This window comes from Acanthochromis polyacanthus, chromosome 14 (assembly GCF_021347895.1).
Source record: "Acanthochromis polyacanthus isolate Apoly-LR-REF ecotype Palm Island chromosome 14, KAUST_Apoly_ChrSc, whole genome shotgun sequence".
Taxonomy (NCBI): domain Eukaryota; kingdom Metazoa; phylum Chordata; class Actinopteri; family Pomacentridae; genus Acanthochromis; species Acanthochromis polyacanthus.
The window spans coordinates 5,336,615-5,356,434 of NC_067126.1; the positions used below are offsets into that span (position 1 = coordinate 5,336,615).

Here is a 19,820-nt window from a genome sequence, read left to right on the forward strand (position 1 = left end):
GTTTTCAATCTTTTATAGAGGTACCATCATTTTTGTCCAGGCCTGTTTCATTAGTTTGTTTTTTTAAATAATTATGTTAATCAACAATTCAAAAGTGATGGCTGTTTTTGATTATTTAATTTTCAATAAATTTTTATTTATTGTTACTTTTGTGAGTTTCAAGTGATTTCAGTGAGAATTGTGGGTTTTTCCTTCTTTAACTGAGGGGTACCAACAATTTTGTCCACGTGTGTAAATGCCGTACAGGTGTCCGCATACTTTTGATCATGTGTTTGATGTTTTGAGAGATATTTGCAAAAAGTAACCAGCAAAATGTGAACAAACTTAATAGGCAGTTTTTAATGTCCTGTAGATGTAACATTAACATTAACATTTCATCAGAAGTCAACAGTTCTTCTTCAGATAAAAATGCACCTAAAAAGCTGCTGGTCTGGTTTCTATGAAACTATGAAGGTCCTTCAATAACAGGTTTTGGACAGTTTTTTGTCAGTCCCGCCAAAATGTTGTAAAATATGTTTGAAATTACCCCAAAAAAGAAGAAAAAAGAAATAATACATTTTTAGAATGACTAATAAAGCAGAATATGACTTAAAATGGGTCTAAAATGACAGTAAAGCAGAAAAAATACATAAAGTGTGTCTAAAATGCCTAAAATACATACAAAATGATACAAAGCATGCCCACAAAGACTCACCAATAGTTCAAAATGACATAAAATTAGTTCATCATGACAAGAAGATTTCCAAAATGTTTTAAAATATGTCTAAACAACCAAGAAAAGCAGACGACTTAAAAGATGTCTACAATGAAAAACACAGAAGAAAAAATTATTTAAAAAGTTTTTAAAATGACAAAAAAGCTGAAAAAAGACATAAAACATGTCTAAAATGACAAGAAAATGGCCAAAATGTTGCAAAATATGTTTAAAATGACCAAAAAATGATCAAAAAAGCAGAAAAAGACTTAAAATGTGTTTAAAATTACAAGAAAATGTCAAAAATGACTTAAAATACATACACAGTGACACAAAATTTGTCCACAAAGACTCAGAAATAGTTCAAAATCCCTGAAAAAAGAACAGAAAAATGTGTCTAAAATGAGGAATAAAGCAGAAAAACAACATAAAATATGTGCAAACTGACACAAAACTTGTCCAAAATCACTTGAATGAAGTTGAAAATTATATAAAATAGTTTTAATCTACTTAACAATGTACAAGAGAAACCTGGAGGTCAGCAGCACACAAGTACAGTTTCCAGCAGACTCAGTAGCTGCACTAACTAAACTCTTGATGTTCAGACGGCGTTCTGAAACTCAGTTAAACCTGATCTCTGGACAGATTCCACCTGAAACGCTGCGCTGTTTGGTTTTGGTGAAACTGAGAGACTCCGGTGATGATGGAGGTGGAAGCTGCTTCAAACAGGTGAAGTCAACAAGAGAACAAGCGTCGTGTTGACAGAGCGCTGACTGCAGGCGGCAGGCAGATGGTCGAGTCGAACTTTTAATGCGACCGTCTTCAAAGGTTGCGTGTGCGGCGGCAGCAGCTCCATATGCGACGCAGATCCAGGATCAGGCCTCAGAGGTCTGCTGCCACCGGCGTCACCACCTGCTGCAGCCACCACCACTCTGTTTGAACAGATTCAGAGTTTCTGTTCTGCTGCTGGAAACCTTCAACTGGCTGTAGAAAGAAAGAAAGAAAGAAAGAAAGACAGAAAGAAAGGCTGCTCTGGTTCTCTATACACCTGAAACTGAAACACCGGGAGGAAAATCAACTCAAACACCCGAGTTTATCTGATGGCAAAACAATGTACATAGTTAAAAAGTCACTAAATATAATGGGCTCAAATTAACATAAACGATTGACTCTGAGAAGTAAATTCACAAATAAACGTACACTGTCATACAATAACGTACGTTTAAAAAGTAAACTCATAAAACAGCAGATGCTCCAACAAAATACTGTAAACAACGTGCACTGTTGAAAAAGTAAATTCAATAATTATTATACACTGTGACACAATAATGCTTAAAAAGTAACGTACACTAATAAAATATCGGAAAACAAACGTAGTAAATAACGTACACTGTTGCAAAGTAAGCTATTGAATGTTGTCACAAAACATCATACGCTGTCACAAAACAGCGTACGCAATGACATAATGTATGTTCTAACAAAGAAAGTCTCACAAAATAATGTACGATGTCACAACATAACGTACACTCAGAAAATAACTTACACTCATGAAATAACATGCGTTGTCACAACATAACGTACCTTGTCACAAAAACAGATGTCACAAAATAACGAACGCTTAAAAGTTACGTGCAATGTCATTAAATAATGTATGTTTTCCCAAAAAATGTGTATTATCACAAAAACATACGTTGTCACAAAATTACGTGTTCATAAAATAACGTACATTGTCACAAAATATCATACATTCACAAAATAACGTACATTCATAAAATATCGTACACTCAAGAAATAAAATACGTTGTCACAACATAATGTACATATCACAAAATAACGTACCTTGTCACAAAAGCAGACGTCATAAAATAACGTACATTATCACAAAAACATATATTATCACAAACTTCCACAGAATAACATGCATTCATAAAATAACAAACGTCTTAAAAAAGTACACTCTTAAATTAACGTACACTCACAAAATAACGTACGCTGTCATAAATTAATGTATACTTACAAAATAACGTATGTTGTCATAATTTAACGTACACTCACAAAATAATGTACACTGTCATATATTAACGTACACTCACAAAATAACGTACGCTGCCATACTCCCAAATAACATACGTTGTCATAAATTAACGTACACTCACAAAATAACATATGTTGTCATAAATTAACGTACACCCATAAAATAACGTACATTGTCATAAATTAACGTACACTCACAAAATAACGTACATTGTCATAAATTAACGTACACTCACAAAATAACATATGTTGTCATAAATTAACGTACACCCATAAAATAACGTATTGTCATAAATTAACGTACACTCACAAAATAATGTACACTGTCATAAATTAACGTACACTCACAAAATAACGTACGCTGCCATACTCCCAAATAACGTACGTTGTCATAAATTAACGTACACTCACAAAATAACATATGTTGTCATAAATTAACGTACACCCATAAAATAACGTACATTGTCATAAATTAACGCACACTCACAAAATAACGTACGCTGCCATACTCCCAAATAACGTACGCTGTCATAAATTAATGTACACTCACAAAATAACGTACGCTACCATACTCCCAAATAACGTACGCTGTCATAAATTAATGTACGCTCATAAAATAACGTAAGCTGTCATAAATTAACATACACTCATAAAATAACGTACGCCCTCATAAATTAACGTACTCTCAAAAAAAAACGTACGCTGTCATAAATTAACGTACACTCATAAAGCAACATGCAGTAAATGTGATGGTATATGAATGTATATGTTGAGCAGAGCAGGTGGAGATACAGGAGGACCTCAGCAGCAGATTGAATCTCACAGTTCTCATCGGCTCATTTAAACACCAGGTTTCCTCCCCGTGTGTGTGTTGTACTACACATGCTCAGTAGCGGTGTGTGTGTGTGTGTGTTCTCCCCATATGGACGTATTTGACCCACCTGTTCATAGCGCTGCAGGGCTCGACAACAACAAACAACAAACAACACCTTTAAATCACTGCAAAGACTGAGAACTCTGGATTTAACACAGATTTAACCTTCTGTTACCGATCGCACCCACACACACACACACACCCACACACACACACACACACACACACACACACACACACACACACACACACACACACACACACACAGTGACACAGACACACTAACACACACACCTGATGTCTCTATGGCTCCAGTAAAAGTTAAACTATGAAGAACTGTTTGGTTTCCACATCTCCTCCTCTTCATCTTCCTCATCATCCTCCCCTTTTATCTGTTGCATTTAGTGTTTATGGATATTTTGCATTTCTTTGTGGTGATTTTGTGTCCACTTGTGTTCATTTTGCATCTCTTTTTGGCCATTTTATGTCTATTTTCATTTTTTCCCCCCCTCTGTGTCTTTTTTTTTATTGCTTTGTGTCTCTTTGTGTCATGTTGTGTTTATTTGTGGTAACTTTGTGTATTTGTGGTAATTTTGTGTCTATTTTGATCATTTTGTATCTATTTGTAGTCATGCTGCATCTTTTTATGTTAATTTTGTGTCTCCTTTGAGGTAATTTTGCATCTGTTTGTGGTAATTTTGCCTCTTTTTAGTCATTTTATGTCTATTTGTGGTCATTCTGTGTCTATTTATGGTAATTTTTTGTCTATTTTTAGCCATTTTGTGTTTGTTTTTGGTCATTTGTTTATTTGTGGTAACTTTGTGTCTCTTTTTAGTCATTTTATGTCTCTTTGTGATTATTTTGTTTCTGTTTTGGTCGTTTTGTATCTGTTTGTAGTCATTTTGTGTCTGTTTGTGTTCATTTTGTGTGTCATGTGAAACATTTTGTGCCTTTTGTGTAATTTTTGTCATTTTGTGTGTCTTTGGGGTCATTTTGCACATGTTTATGGTAATTTTATCTTTTTGAGCCATTTTATGTCTATTTGTTGTCATTTTGTGTCTATTTTTAGTCATTTTATTTATTTTTGTGGTCATTTTATGTCTCTGTGATAATTGTGTGTCTATTTGTGGTTGTTTTTGTGTTTCTTTTGGTAATTTTGAGTCTCTTTGTGGTTATTTTGTGTATTTGTGATAATTTTCTGTTCTTTTTGTTCATTTTGTGTCTGTTTGTAGTCATTTTGTGTCTATTAATTGTCATTTTATGCTTATCTGGGCCAATTTGTGCCTCTTTTTAAAAAAAATTCTATTTCTTTTTGGTCATTATGTGATCGTTCTGCATCTAATTGTGGTCATTTTATGTCTCGTTGTGTCTATTTATAGTCACTTTGTGTCCATTTGTTGCTGTTCTGCATCCACTTCTGATCAATTTGTGTCTATTTATGGTCAATTTGTGTATTTTCTATTCATTTTGTGTCACTTTGTAGTCACTTTGTGTCTCTTTTTCATCATTTTGTGATCATTCTGCATTTAATTGTGTTCATTTTGTGTCTTTTTATGTCATGTTGTGTCTATTTGTAGTCACTTTGGATCCATTTGTTGTTGTTTTGTGTCTATTTATGGTCATTTTGTGTATTTTGTGGTAATTTCATGTCACTTCTGCATATCTCATCAGGCCTGGGAACACCTCAGGATCCTCTGGGAGGAACCAGAAACCCTGATGAAGGATGTTCCTCCAGAACCTGCAGATGTTGTGAACCTGAGGAGAAGATGCCAGCGGGTCATTCTCGGTGTCTTTCTGGGATCAAACCGGGTCGACGACTCTCGGTTCTGCTTTAATCCACCTCCTGAACCCTCCTGCTGCAGTTGGAGGTTTTGTTTCTGCAGACCAGATCCTCCCACGCTCAGATTAAAACACAGATCCTGTAGGTCTGACAGCGTCTAAAGGAGGAGTGGACCTTCTTCTTCCAGAAACTTCCCTCGTCACTCCGCTCATTCTTCTTCCATCCGCAGGCTGACAGGCTTATGCAGCTCGTAGGACGTCCTCATTGTCTGCTGCAGACTGTTTTCATACCAACACGTGGGCGGACATGTTTTATGTAGAGAAAGAACCACCACAGGCGCCTCGGAGACACAAGAGAGGAGCTTTAAGAAGTTTCTTTACCGTCTTTTATCGCTCAGATCAGATATCTGTAAAATCCTCAGACTGCACGTGTCGCCGTCTTCATTTCTCATGCTTCGCTTTCTGTCCTGGGGGAGAATAAACCTCCTAAAGCAACCCGTCGGGACGTCCTGACCCGACTCTGGTTCCTACGTAAACACAGGGAGGCTAAAAAAAACGCCTGGACGTCAGCCGGAGACAGAAACCTGCTGCTGAGGACGGATTCAGATCCTCAGCAAACACACTTTACTCTCTGATTTCACCACGATCTGAGATCATCGACCCGCTGGGTGAGACGACTGCTTTTAGAAGAGATGAAGACAAGACACAGAGCTACAAAAACAAGACCAAAATGACAAAAACGAGACACAAAATGGCAACAACTAGACAAAGCAATGCAGACAAGCCCCAGATGGACAAAAATGAGACACAAAACAACAAAATCGAGACATAAAACGACCAAAGCAAACCACCAAAACTCCCATCAGAACCAAAGAAACCTCTTGGATGAAAGTGAAACGTCTTCAAGAACCTACAAGAGATATCCAGGCGATTTCTACTGAACCTCCTACGATTATCACGACCTAGATGAAAAACAGCAGAAAACATGACAAGAACTACATTATGGAGAAATACAGTGACAAAAACAGACACAAAAACAACAAAAATGGGACAAAGTAACACAATCAACCCCTAAAATGATAAAAACAAGATAAAAACAACAGAAAACATGACAAAAACTACATTAAAGGAGACATATAGTGAAAAAAATCAGACACAAAAACAACAAAAATGGGACAAAGTAACACAATCGACCCCTAAAATGATGAAAACAAGACAAAACTTGACAAAAATGTGCCAAAAATGTGCCGAAAACTACATTACGGAGACCGACAATGCCGAAAATGAAACACAGAACGACAAAAACCAAACCAAAGAGAAAAGACATTAGGGAAACACAAAACGACAACGAAATGATGAAATGAATTCCGAGTTTCTATCAGTTGGATTCAGTCGATCATTTTCAGTTTATGTTTCAGAGGAAGAAACGTTTTCAGGATATCTGGAGTTGGTATAAACGCGTTCACTGATCAGTTTCATCTGAAATGTTTCTTCACTCAGCTCAGATCTTCTGTAGGTTTAATGTTTCTGTGAATCTCCAGGTTTTCTTTGTCCTTCCTGCTGTAGAACTCTGATCTGTGGTGGATCTTTAACTGCGTCCTGAAACCTGCCGCCCTGTTTGCGGTTTTCCACTAAACTGTGACAGAGTTTCTCCGAGGCCTCAAACAGACAAACAGCCGTGAAGGATTGAACCTCCCACTCAGGCCTCGCTGTTCTCAGATCAGCCTCGCTTTGGCTCGCCGAGGAACACCTGAGCCGCTGATAGCTGCTTAATCTGCTTCACCACGGGCTGAAAACTCACCTCCAACAACCTGAACCCACCTGAGCCGGTTATCAGCCCACTGCAGAGAACTTTCAGAGACGTCTCCGGAGTTCGATCCAGAATCAACAACTCTGACAGGAAACACCCCAGTCTGAACAAGTGGAGCTTTTAGGAAACCATGCAGAGAAAGAGGCTGTTGGAGTTTAACTGTGGAGCACCGTTTGACCCAGAAATCATGTTTAAATTAGAAAATATTCTGTTAAATAATGAAAACAGAAAGAAGATAAGATATTTCATCATCACAGTTAAACATCAAATTATATCTCCGAGTGTTTGGAGACATAAAAGAGACATAACACAGAAACTGTGTAAAAAAACACAGAAAGACACAAAATGACAAAAATGAAATGACACGAAACACAAAATGAGAAACAAACAGAAACAGAATAAAACAACACAAACTAGGAACGAAAGAACATAAACACAAGACTACACAAAACAGAAATACAGACACAGAATGGCAAAAATGAGGAATAAATTGTCATAAAGTATACAAAAATGGCAAAAACAAGACAGAAAACAACAAATTAGAGACACAGCAACACAAACAAGATTCAAAACAACAACAACAAAACACAAAATGAGAAGTTAAAGACACAGCAACAGCACATTGAGCCTAAAACTGACGAAAACAAGACAAACCAATACCAAAAACACAAAAAATAAGACACACACTGACATTTAAGAGACAAAATGACATATTAGAGACAAAGAAACACAAACTAGACATGAAACAACAAAAACAAGACAACAAATGATGAAACTAAACACAAAATATGACACAAAGTGACAAATACAAGACACAAGATGATAAACTAAAGACACAGCAACACAGAACGACAAAAATCAAGAAAAAATGGGAAAAAAGACAGCACAAGATGCAAAACACAAAAATAAGACACACAGTGACAAGCAAAGCGTGATATAATGACAAATAGCAACAAAGCAACACAAAGTAGACACAAAACAACGAAAGCGAGAATCAAAATGTCAAAAATGAGACAGAAAACAACAAATTAGAGACTCAACGACACACAACGTGCAAAACAACATCATGCATCACACATGACATTAAAAACAACGACTGAAATGACACAAAACAACACAAATTATATAAAATGACAAAAATGAAATGCAATAAGACAAAAAATAAAAAAGCAAGACACAAAACAACAAAAATTGAATAAAATGACAAAAATGAAAAACAATAAAACAAAAAATTAAAAAGAGCAGAACAACAAAAACAACACAAACTAGACACCAAACGACAAAAACCAGGAAAAACGAAAAGATTGAGACATGAACAGCAAAAACCAGACACATAATGGCAAAAACGAAACAAAAACAAGACACAAAGCAACAAAATGAGACACAAAGCGACAAAAACAAGACACAAAATGACAAGTACAAGCCATGATATGAGAAATTAGTCACAGCAACACAAATGAGACACAAAATGACACAAACAAGAACCAAAAACACAAAACAAGGACCAAAAACGCAAAAGTAAGACACAAAGTGACAAAAAAGAGAGACAAAATGACATTTTAGAGACACAGAAACACAATCCAGACACAAAATAACAAAAACAAGAAACAAAATGACAAAAACAAGACAAAAAAAGATCAAACAAGACCCCAAAACGCACACAAAAAAACACACAATGACAACAAACAGGGAAAAATGACAGACACAAAACAACACAAAGGAGACACAAAACGATAAAAACGAGACAAATGACAAAAAACACCTGAAGTAACACAAACAAGAATCAAAATGACAAAAGTGAGATGCAAAGCGACATAAGGGAGACAAAGGAACACAAAAAAGACACTAAATGACAAAAACAAGACACAAAACAACAAATACAAGCAGAGCAACAGGAATGAGAGACAAAATTAAAAAAAAAACGAGATGAAACAACACAAACGCAACAAAAAAACAAGATTAAAAAACATGCGAGCCCCAGAAATGACAAAAACAAGAGAAAGCAACTCAAACTGGACACAAAAATACACAAATTAGACATTAAACAACGAAACTGAGACAAAGCAACGGGAATTTTTGCTTAATTCTATTGTAAACAAAAACAATACACTGAACTTTATTAAGTGTGTTTATTACGTGTGTTTTCTCAGTTAAACGGCGTCCCATCAGGACTCTCTAACAGCACTTATTTAATATTTACTGACTCAGATCTTCTGGGTGTAAAACCTTGATCCTGATTAAAACAGGATGTTTGTGTTTCTTCCTAGCAAACGGTTTTCCTCCTGATAGATCTGGACCTGCTTTGAGCTGCAGCCTGTAAAGTCCTCCAGACTTCTGTTTTAAATTACCCTCCCAGTGAAGCTTTAACAGCTGCTGACGGCTCGTTTCCCTTTTACAAGCCGAGGTCGACCTGCTGTTGCACCTCACACCCAGTTAGCTTAGCATCACCGCTAACACCTCCGGTCCTACGGCTGGACGGAGCTTCAGTGATGTGACACCTGCTCAACGTTTTCTGGAAGGTCAAATGTCTGAGGAACCTGCTGTTTGAGTTCTGATGGTTTTCAGTATTTTTCAGAGTCCGAAGTTTTATTAAGCTTCTTCTGAGTTTCCATCTTCTGTCGGCTTCAGCTTCTGAACCTGGAGGAGGAGATAGAAAAACAGCAGGACGCCTTTAAAAGCAGGAAGAATTACAGGTTTTTATTTCTGTCTGGATTTCTAGACACAGAATAATGACAGTGATGCAAAAAAGTCAAAAAAAGAGGCACAAAAAAAACCAACAAAACAGGACAAAAACAATAAAAGCAGAATACAAACAACAATAAAGATGAAACAAAGCATCAAAAACAAATCATTTATCACAAAAACGAGACAACAACCCACAAACTAGACACAAAACGACAGAAATTAGACAAAATTTCCAAATAAAGACAAACAAGACATGGCAACACAAACGAGCCCCAAAATGACACACGAGACATAACAACACAAACTAGACAAAAAACAAGAAAAGTAAGACAGAGAAAGATGAAATCAATACAACAGAATCAAAAACACGACACAAAATGACAGCAACAGCAGAAAAATTACAAAACCGGGTCAAAGCAACACAAATGTACACCAAAATGACAAAAATTAGACAAAAACAACATAAATAAGATAAAACAGCACAAATTAAGCAAAAATGACAAGATCAAGACAAAAACAACACAAAGCAACACAAACCAGACACAAAACGAGAAAAATGCAAAATACAAAAACATCATAAACAAGACATAGAATGACTAAAATGAATCAAAGCTACACAAATAAGAGACAAAACTAGACCCAAAATGACAAATTAGAGACAAGGCAACACAAATTTGGCATTAAAAAAAAAAAAAATCTGATGAAAACAAAAAAGCCAGACAAAAAAATCATGAAATCAAGACAAAAACAAGACAAAACAACACAAGCTAGACACAAAATACAAAACCAAGACAGAAACCAACAAAAAGCAACACAAACGAGCCTCATAATGACAAAAAGAAGACAAAAACAAGATTAAACACATAAAAATATATCCGACGTAAAATAAAATATTTTTCAGCTGCTTCACCTGCAGTCTGAACCTTCGTCTTCCTGTTCTTCTACCTGACTGGTTCTCAGGTGAAGCTAATCCTGTTTTCTCTGTGATTGAACCTCAGAGGGTTTGAGCTTCTCATGATGCTGCTTTTCTTCCAGGACAAAGACTTCAGGTCTCTGCTGTGATGAAGGTCAGCGTCTGGACATGAAAGGTCCAGAGAGTTAAACCTGCCGAGGATTAGTGGAGGAGATGCTGTCGGAGGATGAGCTGCTCTTTGTTCTGCAGATTTAAAGAACCTCAGAACGCTTCTCACCGCTGGATTCACACGGAACCGACGCTACTTCTAAAGGTTCTTCACCCCGAGAACACGAACATTCAACTTCCAACATAAAATAGTTCTAATAGGAAAGAAAACAGGTAAAGAAACCAAGAAAATCTGACAGCAGTGATGCCAAAATTAACTGTAATCATCAAAAACAATGAAAATAATGACAAATATCTGTAAAATAATTATGTTTTAGCAGATTTAAATGCAGCAATATAGCGTAAATTTGTTAAAAATGGTTAAAATAATTCCAAATATCTGTTAGCTAAACATGTATTTTTTCTATTTTGATTCAAATACAGTAAAACAGTGTAAATTTAGAGCTAAATTGTAAAAGAATTAACTAGTATTTGTTTGTTACATGTCTAGTTGATGTTAGCTTACTAGTTTAGCTTAGCTAAGCTTAAACGAAACTAACTAACATTAGTTTATAGCTTGTTTAGCTAACAGTCTCTTTACTATAGCTTTGGTAAGCTTAAAATAAACTAGCTAACATTAGTTTGTAACATGGCCAGCTAATGTTAGCTTGCTAGTTTACATTAAATAAACAATCTAAATTAGCTAATATCAATTTTTAACATGTTTAGCTAACATTGTTTCCCTACTTTAGTTAAGCTTAAAGGGGAACTTCGGTTTTTTTCAACCTGGGGTCTGTTTCCATATGTAATTTCATACATGTGAGTGATGGAGAAATGGATTTTCGACATAGCTCCAGTATTTAGCCAGGCAGGCAGCTTAGCAGCTCAGCTAGCAGCTCGGCTAGCGAAAAGTATGGAGCAGCTGGCCCCCCCGCATCAAAGTCCGCCCTAACGTGCTTTTGCCCCACACTGGCCAGCTCAGATAGTCTCAATGAGTGTCCCACAACATACTAGAGATGAGAAGTGAACGAAAACCTCCACATTACCTGGCGATCGCTCTTTGTTGTGGTCTGTACGCTGCCTGGCTAAATACTGGAGCTATGTCGAAAATTCATTTCTCCATCACTCACATGTATGAAATTACATATGGAAACAGACCCCAGGTTGAAAAAAAACAAAGTTCCCCTTTAAAGTAAACTAGCTAACACTAGTTTTGTAACATGTCGAGCTAATGTGTGTTTGCTAGTTTAGCTTAAATAAGCTAAATCTAAATGAGCTAATATCCATTTATAGCATGTTTTGCGAACAATGACTTTCTATTATAGCTAAGTTAAGGTAAACTAGCTAACATTGCTTTTTCACGTTGAGCTGACATTAGCTCATTTGTCTAGCTGTGTTAGGCTTAAGATTAACTGACTAACATTAGTTTATACCATGTTCATTAGCTGATAGCATGTTTAGCTGACATTAGCTTGCTAGTTTACCGCTCCAGCTAGCATTAATTTCTAACAAGTTTAGCTAATGAAAGCTCACTAGTTTAATTTGATATTATAGTTTAAAATAGTGATAATGTACATTTTAGAATAAAAGTCAAATGAAACATTTTTCTGCACTGAGCCCTTTTGTTTTAATTAATTTAAGTAACTCTTTGTAAAAATACTCATGTACTTTTACTTAAGTAACATTCTCAACGCAGAATTTCAACTTGTAAGCGAACACTTTGACAGTGTGGTATTAGTACAATGAGTTAGAACCTCAAAATTACAGTGTTTGAGTACATGTACTTTCCATTCTCGGCCTTCTTTGTATGAGACACAGATTGTAAACAGTTCAGACAATAGCTGAAGCCAGATGTGACCCCTCCTCTGTAAGCCCCCTGCTGCCGTAAGCCTAATGGGAACACTGACACCATGATTAGTGTAATACCCCTTCAAATACCCCTTTAAACCCCCACAGCCCTCTAATACCTGCTCAACCCCCCACAAACTGAGATGATCCACATGTCTCATCACAGATCATCCTCCACCTGTGAGTGAGGAGTCACATGACCTCCGCCAGCATCATCAGGTGACCAGCCTCAGGTGTAGAGAAGGCCTATTGGCAAGCGTCGTCCTCCGTCCATCCTGACAGGTGAGACCTGTTTCTGGATAATGACAGAATAATGGGAGATACGTCCCTATGTAAGAATGATGGACATATGTCCTGATCACATAATAATCGTGATATAAACTGACGACAGAATAATAAAGATATGTACTTACAACAGAATCATAGAGATATGTTTTGGTGTTACAATTATAGAGATATATCTCACATTAGATTGATAGAAACATGTCATAAAATTAGAATTGTAGATATTTAATGACAACAGAATAAAGGAGATATGTCCCGACATTAGAATCATAGAGATATGTCTCAATGTCAGCATGATTGAAATATGTCCTGACATTAGATCAATAGAGACATGTTCCAAAGACAGAATAATAGAAATATGACCAAACATTACAATGATAGACATATGAGCAGACAAAGAATGATAGAAATACTTCCAGATGACAAAATGATAGAGATATGTCCCAACATTAGATTGATAGAGATACTGTATGTCATAATGTTTGAATCATACATATGTCCTGACAACAGAATAGAAATATGGCTGTATGTTAGATCAATAGAGACATCTCCTAATGTTATATCGATAGAGACATGTTCCAAGGATAGAATAATAGGAACATGTCCACACATTAAAATCATAGACATATGAGCAGACAGTTGAGTCATAGAGATATGTCCTGACAACAAAATGATAGATATGTCTTCATCCAAGAATGACAGAAATATGTCTGGATGTTAGAATTAAAGGTGTATGAGCTGACAACATACATACATTAATATTAATATAGTCCTGATGTTAAAGTTTTAGAGAAATATTTGGATGACAAAATGATAGATCTATGTCCCAACGTTAAAGTTACAGAGATGTGTTCAGATGAACGAATAATAGAAATATGTTCTGACAACACAATGGTACGGATATGTCCTGATATTAAACTGATACAAGTGTTTGATGATAGAATTTTAGACATATGCCATGATGTTAGAATGACAGAGATATGTAATGGCATTAGAGTTATAGAGATATGTCCAGATGTTGGAGTAATATACATGCTTTATGTATCAATGTCAGACTGCAAAAGATATGTCCTGATGTGAGATCCATAGAGATATGTCCTGATGTTAGAATGATAGAGATATGTCTTGATGTTAGAATGATATAGATATGTCCTGATGTTAGAATGATAGAGATATGTCCTGATGTTAGAATGATAGAGATATGCCTTGATGTTAGAATGATATAGATATGTCCTGATGTTAGAATGATAGAGATATGCCTTGATGTTAGAATGATAGAGATATGTCTTGATGTTAGAATGATATAGATATGTCCTGATGTTAGAATGATAGAGATATGCCTTGATGTTAGAATGATAGAGATATGCCTTGATGTTAGAATGATAGAGATATGTCCTGATAACAGAATAATATTGACATGTCTGGATGAGGTATGTCCTGACGTTAGATCGATGTAGATATGTCATAATGTTAGAATCATAGCTATCCCTAGATGACAGAATCATACAGGTATTTCCTGATATTACAATGATAGAGATATGTTTGTTGGGATAATATTAGACATATGTCTCCATGTTAGAATGATAGAGATACGTCCAGGTGTTAAAATGATAGATATACTGTATGTCTCAATGTTAGATTGATGGAGATATGTCCTGATGTGGGCTGCACAGTGGAGTAGTGGTTAGCACTTTCGCCTTGCAGCAAGAAGATCCCCGGTTCAAATCCCGGGGTGGGCCTGGGATCTTTCTGCATGGAGTTTGCATGTTCTCCCTGTGCATGCGTGGGTTTTCTCCGGGTACTCCGGCTTCCTCCCACAGTCCAAAAATATGCTGAGGTTAATTGGTTACTCTAACTTGTCCGTAGGTGTGAATGTGAGAGTGATTGTTGTCTGTGTATGTAGCCCTGTGACAGACTGGTGACCTGTCCAGGGTGTCCCCTGCCTTCACCCGAGTCAGCTGGGATAGGCTCCAGCACCCCCCATGACCCTATTGAGGATAAAGCGGTTTATAGAGAATGGATGGATGTCCAGATGTTACAATGATAGAGATATGTCATGAAAACAGAATATTGATATGTGGTGATGATAGATCAATAGAGATATGTCCTGATATCAATCAGATCAATAGAGGTATGACCTGATGTTAAATCAATAAAGATATGTCCTGGTGTTTGATTGATAGATAAATCCTGATGTTAGATCAATAGAGATATGTCCTGATGTTAGATCAACAGAGATATGTCCCAATGACAGAGGTATGTCTTGATGTAGGAGTGATAGAAATATATATGTTCCAGTGGCAGAATGATCGACATTTCCCCCTGATGGCAGATTGATAGACATATGTCCTGACTTCAGAATGATAGAGATATGTTCCAAAAACAGATGATAGAGATATGTTCCAATGAGATAAGTCCCGATGTTAGGATAAAAGACATGTCCTAATGTTAGATTAATAGACATATGTCCTGATGTTAAATCAAAAGAGATATATCCTGATGTTAGAATGATATAGATATGTCCTGACAACAGACCGATAGATATGGTTTGATGTTCGAATGACAAAGTTGTGTCCAGATGTTACAATGATAAAGATATGTTCTGGCAACAGAATGATGTTGATATGTCCTAACATTAGATCAATATGTATCAACAGATACATATTGATCTATCATATTGATAGAAATGTGTCCTGTTTTACATCATTAGGACATGTTCCAAAGACAGAATAAAGGAAATATGTCCACACAATACAATCATAGAGATATGAGCAGACAAAGAATGATAGAGATATGTCCTTATATTAGAGTGATAGACAAATATCCAGATGTTGGAATGATACAAATATGCCCTGATGTTAGAATGGTATAGATATCTTCTAACAGAATAATAGAGATATGTCCCAACAACAGAACGATAAAAATATGTCCTGACATTAGAATCATAGAGATGTCTTGATATTACAACAATAGAGATATGTCCTGATGACAGAATGATAGAGATGCATGTCAATGTTAAAATGATAGACATATGTCCTGACATAAGAATAAAATATATACACACGTGGACAAAATTGTTGGTACCCCTCAGTTAAAGAAGGAAAAACCCACAATTCTCACTGAAATCACTTGAAACTCACAAAAGTAACAATAAATAAAAATTTATTGAAAATTAAATAATCAAAAACAGCCATTACTTTTGAATTGTTGATTAACATAATTATTTAAAAAAAACAAACTAATGAAACAGGCCTGGACAAAAATGATGGTACCTCTATAAAAGATTGAAAACTATTTGACCAGAGTGACATGATTAACTCAGGTGTGTCATTTAATTGACATCACAGGTGTTTCCAAACTCACAATCAGTCAGTCTGCCTATTTAAAGGGAGACAAGTAGTCACCCTGCTGTTTGGTGAAAAGGTGTGTACCACACTGAACATGGACAACAGAAAGCGAAGGAGAGAATTGTCCCAGGACATCCGAAAAAAAATGATAGACAAACATCTTAAAGGTAAAGGCTATAAGACCATCTCTAAACAGCTTGAAGTTCCTGTGACAACAGTGGCTCATATTATTCAGAAGTTCAAGACCCACGGGACAGTAGCCAACCTCCCTGGACGTGGCCGCAAGAGGAAAATTGATGACAAATTGAAGAGACGGATCGTTGGAATTGTATCCAAAGAGCCCAGAGCAACCTCCAAAGAAATTAAAGGTGAACTCCAAGGCCAAGGTACATCAGTGTCAGATCGCACCATTCCTCGTTGTTTGAGCCAAAGTGGACTTCATGGGAGACGACCAAGGAGGACACCACTGCTGAAAAAAACTCATAAAAAAGCCAGACTGGAATTTGCAAAAATGCATGTTGACAAGCCACAAAGCTTCTGGGAGAATGTCCTTTGGACAGATGAGACCAAACTGGAGCTTTTTGGTAAGGCACATCAACTCTATGTTCATAGACTCAAAAACCAAGCATACGAAGAAAAGAACACTGTCCCTACGGTGAAACATGGAGGAGGCTCAGTAATGTTTTGGGGCTGCTTTGCTGCATCTGGCACAGGGTGTCTTGAAAGTGTGCAAGGTACGATGAAATCTGAAGACTATCAAGGCATTCTGGAGAGAAATGTGCTGCCTAGTGTCAGAAAGCTTGGTCTCAGTCGCAGGTCATGGGTCTTCCAACAGGACAACGATCCAAAACACACAGCCAAAAACACCCAAGAATGGCTGAGAGAAAAGCGTTGGACTATTCTAAAGTGGCCTTCTATGAGCCCAGATCTGAATCCCATTGAACATATGTGGAAGGAGCTGAAACATGCCATTTGGAGAAGACACCCATCAAACCTGAGACAACTGGAGCTGTTTGCTCATGAGGAGTGGGCCAAAATACCTGTTGACAGCTGCAGAACGCTCATTGACAAATACAGAAATCATTTAATTGCAGTGATTGCCTCAAAAGGTTGTGCAACAAAATATTAAGTTATGGGTACCATCATTTTTGTCCAGCCCTATTTCATTAGTTTGTTTTTTTAAATAATTATGTTAATCAACAATTCAAAAGTGATGGCTGATTTTGATTATTTAATTTTCAATAAATTTTTATTTATTGTTACTTTTGTGAGTTTCAAGTGATTTCAGTGAGAACTGTAGGTTTTTCCTTCTTTAACTGAGGGGTACCAACAATTTTGTCCACGTGTGTATGTCCTGACAACAAAAGCTAATAGAAATATGTCCAAACAACAGAAAAATAGGTATGTCTTGGTGTTGTAATGATAAAGATATGTCTTATTGTGACACAACAACAGAACTCTCTCCTGACAATAAAACAATCTCAGTATGTCCCGGTAACAGAGACTTAATCAATACGATTAGAAAACTGATCAATAAGATGTTCCATAGTTTCATTTCAGTGCAACATTCACTTATTTCTGTTTTTTTTAAATTAAGAATAGATCAATAATTATCCGTATCGACTGAAAGTAAACCTTTAATCATAACACATTCTTTAGTCCTGTTGTTCTCTGACTTTGTTGTTGCGGTCAGGGAATAATTAAAGATACAGATGTTCCACAGATGTTTTATCAGAGGCAGGAGGTTGTGAGTTTATAATCTGCTGCTTGTTTTTCACATGCCGAACCGACAGAAAAGAGTTTATCAAATGAAAATAAATTCAATCAAAGAACATAAGCGAGTTAAAGGATCTCACAGTATAATGAAGTCCGTCTTATCTGTCCTGATTCGATTTCATCTCATTACTTCATCAGATGCTTCCTGTGGAGCTTTTTGGATCCAAGTTTGAAGAGTTCCTAATGAAAAACGTTTTTATTACTACAGAGGTTAATAGTAAAACCCCAACAGGTACGACCACCTGTAGACACCTGAGCAGAGTAAAGACACACTACTACTAATTTCATATGTTTAAATGTGTCTTTCATTTAAAGTTTTTATGTAAAAGTTGTTAAATTGATGTTTTTATTTTAAATCAAACATGTGTGAGTAAGAAAAAGTAGTTTAGTTTCCCTTTTTAACATTTTACTGACATATTTACCTATATTTTATGCTAATTGCAAATTGAATTAAGGTGTGATTGTTTATCAAGTAGTTTCATGTGTATTTTTTTTTCATTTTGGTAATAATAATCTGATTAATTTACTTCACGTGTCATTTAAATTTCATGTTTTATTTGTGGTGTTTTGTATTTTTTCCACAGCAATTAATTTTATTAGCTTTTTATTTATTAGTTGTAATTTTTTTATTATTTTATGAAATATTTTTTCTATTTCAGCTCCATTGGGTTTTCAAAACGTGACGTCAGGCTGTTTCACCTGTCAGTCTCTTGCTGCAGGTGAGGAAACACCTGTCCTCAGCGGCTGAGCAACGTTTGCGCATGCTCCAGATCAGCCGCTGTAGAGGGAAAGCGCAGCCTGGGAGGCTTCAGGTAGACTCACCTGAGCAGGTACACCTGGACAGGTGAGTCTACCTGTCAGCCAATCAGGTGAGGGAGTGCGGCACGCGAGGTTCACTAAACCTGCACGAGCCACAATTTGGACAGAGAGGGGGGGGGCTCAATTATCCCTCCGCGTGAAGATAGGTGGCGCGTGCTGCTCGGAGCTCTCGCGCCTGTTTATGTTGCAGAAAGAAAAAACCGGTGACAGGCGGCGGGAGGCGGCACACACACCGGACCAGCTCGGGCACCGGGACTCACCGGGACTCACCGGGACTCCGGGGCTTCTATAATCCGGGGGAGGGGGGGCAGCTGCGGCGTCACTTTTACCCCACCGCCGGTCCTTCTCCTCTTGCAGGAATCACGGAGCCGCTCCGGTAGGTACCCGCCGCTCCTCTCCTCCTCTCCTCGGTGTTCCTCTCCTCCTCTCCCCGTTACTGCTCTCCTTTTCTCCCGCTGCTCCTCTCTTCTCTCTCCGCAGCCAATCAAAGCGCGGCGCTCACCTGCGCTGCTTTACCTGCGCGGACAGGTGAGAGCAGAGTGGCGCGCGCTTCCTGCCTCCAGGTGTTTTCCTGGATGGAAGGAAGGCTGGCTGGGTGGATGGATGAATGGATGGATGCAGGTGTTGGGAGAAGGAGGGCGGGCGGAGGGAGACAGGCAGGCCGGGAAGGAGAAGGAGGTCCGTCTCCGCTCAGACCCCCGGAGCCCGGCGGAGGAGTGAAACCGGGGTCGGGGCTCCGGCGGCGGGGCGGACTGACAGAGACGCTCCGCGGGAGAGAAAAAAATTAACAACAAAAATCAACAACCGAA

The 19,820-nt window shown here is 37.3% G+C and overlaps 1 protein-coding gene and 1 long non-coding RNA gene across 6 annotated transcripts in view; one reads left to right on the forward strand and one right to left on the reverse strand.

Annotated features, from left to right (window-relative positions):
- Positions 1 to 319: 319 nt before the first annotated feature.
- On the reverse strand, positions 320 to 19,392 carry LOC110961554 (uncharacterized). 4 transcript variants are annotated; one of them, XR_002596382.2, is made up of 4 exons: positions 19,272 to 19,392; positions 12,904 to 13,079; positions 10,787 to 11,151; positions 320 to 9,828 (listed from the first exon to the last, which is right to left on the reverse strand). It is a non-coding gene; the product is annotated as an uncharacterized LOC110961554 (long non-coding RNA). The 4 variants fall into 4 exon arrangements; XR_007946288.1 differs by having other exon boundaries at positions 10,787 to 13,079; XR_007946289.1 differs by having other exon boundaries at positions 10,787 to 13,079; positions 19,282 to 19,390.
- zeb2a (zinc finger E-box binding homeobox 2a) overlaps positions 19,268 to 19,820 on the forward strand; it is an 88,224-nt gene continuing 87,671 nt past the window's right edge. Inside the window, exon 1 of one of the 2 annotated variants that reach the window (XM_022209213.2) lies at positions 19,268 to 19,387. The gene's annotated coding sequence lies outside the window, so the exon portion shown is untranslated. The remainder of the gene's footprint in view (positions 19,388 to 19,820) is intronic. The other variant, XM_051958582.1, reaches the window with a different exon arrangement.